The sequence below is a fragment of the Nannospalax galili genome, unplaced genomic scaffold, assembly GCF_000622305.1.
Source record: "Nannospalax galili isolate Female #2095 unplaced genomic scaffold, S.galili_v1.0 scaffold54, whole genome shotgun sequence".
NCBI lineage: Eukaryota > Metazoa > Chordata > Mammalia > Rodentia > Spalacidae > Nannospalax > Nannospalax galili.
In genome coordinates this window covers 13,220,222-13,226,006 of record NW_008341028.1, presented here as the reverse complement: position 1 = coordinate 13,226,006, position 5,785 = coordinate 13,220,222, and positions in this window count along the sequence as shown.

Genomic DNA, 5,785 nt, shown 5'->3' with positions numbered 1-5,785 from the left:
GCCCATAAAACAGTGTGTACAGAGAAGAATGGGGCTTAAGAGTTCTTTATATACTCGGCAGTAGCAGATATATAATTGCAAACATTTCTCTCATTCTTTTGGTTGTGATTTCACTTTGTTTATAGTGTCCTTGAGAGCACAAAGGCTTTTTAAGAAAATTGATGGAATATAGTTTATCTTCTCTTTGCTACTTGTGTCTTTGGTGCCCTATCTACTATGAATTGTATTCTCCTAAAGTTCCCATGTCAGAGAAATAATCCCCACATGTGAGGTATGTGGACATGGGGTTTTCAGAGATTAGGATGAGGTGAAGATGCCCAGGATCATCACAGATAAGAAAGAAAAGAGGGACAGGGAAGGTCAGCCATACCTGCCAACCAACCAACTGGCCCTAGTTGCACAAGTGGGGATGGGCTACGAGTATATAAACAGAGGAAGCCAAGAGGAGGCTCTCTTGCCATTTTGTGAGGCAGTGGGGAGGTCACCATCCATCTTGGGCTTAGATGAAGGTTTTCAAGTGCAACCTTAGGAGGGGAACACCCACATTCCTGTAAGTAAACCCTCACCTATTGCTCTGTAAGTAAGCCCAATAAACTCACTGGTTTGTCAGACTGCAGTTTGGCAAAACTGTACCTCAGCTTGATATTGGGACCAAGGGAGGAGGGGATGGACATTGTTTATACCTCCCAGAAGGAATTTCAGTGATATCTGGTCATCAACGTTTATTAAGGGCCAAGGACGTAGCTTAGTATGAGTGAGGTCCTGGGTTCAATCCTCAGCTCTGCAAAAGAAAAAAAGACTCCCTCTAAAATCTGATATTTGTATGTGTGTATTATGTGGGGACACATGTACATGGAGGCCAGAGGTTGACACTGGGTGTCTTCCTCCATCACTTCTCCACCTTATCTTTTTTTTTTTTTTTTTAGACAGAGTCTCCCTGTAGCCCCAGCTGGCCTGGAACTCACTATGTAGACCAGGCTGGCCTTGAACTCACAGAGATCCGCCTGCCTCTGCCTCCCGAGTGCTGGGATTAGAGGCGTGCGCCACCACGCCCGGCAAGTTATGTTTTCCCGGAGACATACTGGGCATGTTGGAACTTTTACCCCTGTTGGACTCTTGATTCAAGCGTCAACTTGGCCAGTTATACATTGGGTGGCTTAGTTTTCAGAATTCCTTTTTCCCCTAAATATTTTTTTTTAATTTTATGTGTATGCATGTATTGCCTGCATGTAGGTAAGTGCACCCATGTTGTGCAATGCCCGTGGAGGAGAGAAGAGGTTGTAGGATCCCCTGGAACTGGAGTTCAAGACAGTTGTTATCTACCATGTGGGTGCTGGGATTCGAACCTGGGTCTTCTGCAAGAACAGCCAGTGTTCTTAACCGCTGAGCCACCTCTCCAGCGCTTCCACCTTATCTTTTGAGACGGGGGTCTCTCGAGACCCAACCTGTTGCTCACAGACTATCTGGACTGACTGATCAACAAGTGTCAAGGATCTGCCTGTCTTCACCTCCCCAACCTTGGGATTACAGGCATGCCACTGCCCACACCAGTCTTTTTATGTGGGTTCTGAGGATCCAAACTCAGACCCTCATGCTTGAGCAGCAAGCACTTTACTGCTGAAGCCATCTCCCCAGCAGCAACCCTCTCAGATTTTAAAGCACATGATCTCTGGTCATCCTTGGACCCAAGATCTCTTCAAGCTATTCTGACATATTTTCCGTCCTTCAAAGATAATCTCTTTTGAATCATCCCTCACTTCATTTCCTCACCTGCTGACCTTCCCTTGGTCCACTAAACCTGGCTACTGTGTCATTCTTTCCCAGGTACTGTTTCCTAAGCCATGAATTCCTCATGAACAAATATAGTAAACTCACTTTGTTCTTGTATCAGTGATGGGCCAACAGGAAAGACATGACTGACTCTTACTGAGCTTGCTTTAGGGTCTCATCCAGTTCCTCTGGCTGTTCTTTCCCATTATTTGCAGCCTCTACTGCCTATGTCTGCTTCTTAAGGACTGGCATTTTCCAGGAATCCACCTTCTGCCATAATGTTTTCTTTACTCAGCTCATAGACGTCCAAGGTTTTGATCAAGCCCCCAAAGTTTTCCAAGAGCCATCTTCCTACTAGACCAATCCCCCAAGATTCTAGTTCATGTATCCAACCATTTCCTGGTCTTCTCAACCCTGGAACTCCATAGGAATCTCTTATTTTGAAATTTCCAAAATATTTCTAATTATCCCCATCCTACCCCACAAGCAATCTATGGCCATGGCAGGCAATCTTCATCAGCAATGTACTGAGTGGCATCCCCACCTTCCCAGTGCTTAGGCAGAAAACTGAGAGACTTTAGACTCTCAAGTCTTCCTCACACCACATCAAATCCACTAACAGGTGGTTTTACTCTGCATCCTTTATTTTAACAAAGCTCCTAGTTTTACAGTTAGGGGTCCAGCCACACTGACTGACCTGTAGTTCCCAAAATACACCATGGTGTCCCCCAACTCTGGACTTAAGTACAGATAAGTACTTAAGCAGCCGCTGGATAACTACATGTTCTTATCTCTAATTGCAATTTGCCTTCCTGCCTTATCCACCTAAAGAACTAGTTACACAAGATCTGGCTTTGGTAGGCTAAGGCTGAGATCCTAGCAGACAACCTGAGAGAGTGGGTTCAGACCTCCTTCATTGGGGTAGCGGCTCGGAGCTCAGCAGACCACCAGAGACTGCCGGGTTCTGGTCTCCCTCTGGCCTCCAACTACCAGAGGGCCTGATAACCCAGGGGACAGCCTGACAGCCGCTGGATTCTGCCTCCACGTGGTGGTGAGCTTCCCCTAAGTGCTCCAGACAATTCCGCTACCTGGGATTTTGTGAGGCTCCTCCCAAGGCCCCAGGGCAGATCTGGCTTTGGTAGGCTAAGGCTGGGATCTCAGCAGACTGCCAGAGAATGCTGAGTTCTGGCCCCCCTCTGACCTCCCTCTGGCATAGGGTTAACAACGCACAGGACTGCCTGAGAGAGCCTGGATCCTGCCTCCACGTGGTGAAGGAAACCAGAGTGTACTGGACTGGAACCTGAATTGGGCTTCTGTGGGTACCCCTGAACAGCTGATCTGAAGCCATCAGATCCCTCCAAAATACACCTGAAAGAACCTGAACCCTGTACCAACCAGCTTTATATAACCAATAAAGAAAGGATCTAGGCACCCGGATAATACAAACAGAAGCATACTTCAACTTAATTCTCAAATCAGAATCATAAACAACAAAGGAAATTCACATGCCAAAACCACAACGAAAGAATAATAAAATGGAAAGTGAAAACACTATGTCCCCACCAAAGGCCACCAATCCTGTAGAAGAGTTCTACAGGAGAACCCACTAGAGATAATCCAGGACACTGAATTTAAAAGAACAATCATAAACATGATCAAGGAATTTGATGAATTTAAAGACTATACAAACAAAAAAATTCAAATCAAAGAACTAAAAGAAGATAGGGATGTATTTCTGAATGAATTCAGAGAAGTAGAAACATTGAAGAAAACTCAAGCAGAAATAAAGAGGGTTGTGAAAAACTCAATAAGCCAACTTGAAACACCAGCAGAAAGCCTCACCTCTAAAATGAATGAAATGGAAAATAGTCAACACTGGAGTATAAAGCTGAAGAATTGGGCCACTAAGAACTAAAAGAAGATAGGGATGTATTTCTGAATGAATTCAGAGAAGTAGAAACATTGAAGAAAACTCAAGCAGAAATAAAGAGGGTTGTGAAAAACTCAATAAGCCAACTTGAAACACCAGCAGAAAGCCTCACCTCTAAAATGAATGAAATGGAAAATAGTCAACACTGGAGTATAAAGCTGAAGAATTGGGCCACTCAAGCAATGATCATGGAAAATTTTTAAAAACACAAGAATAGAATATGGAAGTGATGTGGGACACCATGAAAAGACCAAGCCTACAGATCATAGGAATAGAGGAAGGAGAATATCAGGTTAATGGTGTTGACCAGATCTGAAGCAGGATTGTAAAAGAGAATTTCCCAAAATTAAGAAAATACATCCCCTATTGGGCCACTCAAGCAATGATCATGGAAAATTTTTAAAAACACAAGAATAGAATATGGAAGTGATGTGGGACACCATGAAAAGACCAAGCCTACAGATCATAGGAATAGAGGAAGGAGAATATCAGGTTAATGGTGTTGACCAGATCTGAAGCAGGATTGTAAAAGAGAATTTCCCAAAATTAAGAAAATACATCCCCTTACAAATACAGGAAGCACATAGAACACCAAATAGACATGATCAGGAAAGAAACTCCCCACGACATATAATCTAGGAAACACAAAATGTACACAGAGAACACAAATAGCAATCAAAATAATGGCAATCAATATACACCTTTCAATAATAACCTTAAATATCAATGGACTAAACTCCCCAGACAATGCAAACTATGAAAGCTAGAAGAGCCTGGACCAAGGTATTTCCCATTCTACATGACAATAGATGCCAGCCCAGAATACTTTACCCAGCAAAAATACCTATTAGAGTTGAGGGGGAATTATTCAAAGCAAATGGCACTAAGAAACAAGCAGGGGTTGCAATTCTAATGTCTGACAAAATGGACTTCAAAGTAAAACTAACAGCCTGAAAGAATACATGTCCAAAAAACCAGCCTTTCAAAGAATAATTGAAGTAATACAGAGAGCAGAGAAAGAAACAACTATACACCAGGGCAATGAAAGAAAATAAATAAAGGTATAATTGAGGAAACACAAAATTAGACAGAGAACACAGACAGCAATCTAAATGATGGCAACCAATGAATATCTTTCAACCAGAAGTACCAATGGACTGAACTCCCCAGTCAAAAGACACAGGCTGAGTGAATGGATTAAGAAACAAAATCCATTTCTTTGCTGTCTGCAAGAAACTCATCTAGGCTTCAAGGACAGGCACTACCTTAAGGTAAAATGCTTGGAACGAATATTCCAAGCAAATGGCACCAAGAAACAAGCAGGGATTACAATTCTAATATCTGACAAAATAGACTTCAAAGTAAAACTAATCAGAAGAGATAAGGAGGATTACTACATTCTAATCAAAGGAACAGTTAACCAAGAAGATTTTACAATCCTAAACATACATGCACCAAACTCTGGTTCACCCAAATTCATAAAAATAACACTACAGGACTTTAACACACAGATTAACTCCAACTCAGTAAGAGTAGGGGACTTCAATACCCCACGGTCTCCATTTGACAGGTCAACTGGACAAAGAATAAACAGAGAAATGTCTGAATTAAATGATACCATACATCCAATGGACCTAACAGACATCTTTTGAATATTTCACCCAAGCACCAAAGAATACACTTTCTACTCAGCACCCCATGGAACTTTTTCAAAAATTGACCACATACTGGGCCACAAAACAAACCTCAACAAATACCAAAAAAATTGAAATAATTCCATTCATTCTTTCAGACCACAAAGCAATAAAGCTTAAACTAAACACTGGACAAAGCCTAGTCATTATACTAACACGTGGTGATTTAACAACACAGTCCTAAACAACGAGTTTAGGAGAAATTAAGAAAGAAATAAAAAAAATTCATCCTAACAGGGAAGTTTATAGCTCTCAGTGCTTACATTAAAACAAAGACCTCTAGATAGGCTGACTAGATTCACCAGATGGACAAGTAGTGGGAAATGGCTTGGGGTACCGACAGTACAGCAGACAGTAGCAGGGTTAAAAGAGTATAAGGGTTCCAGTGGGG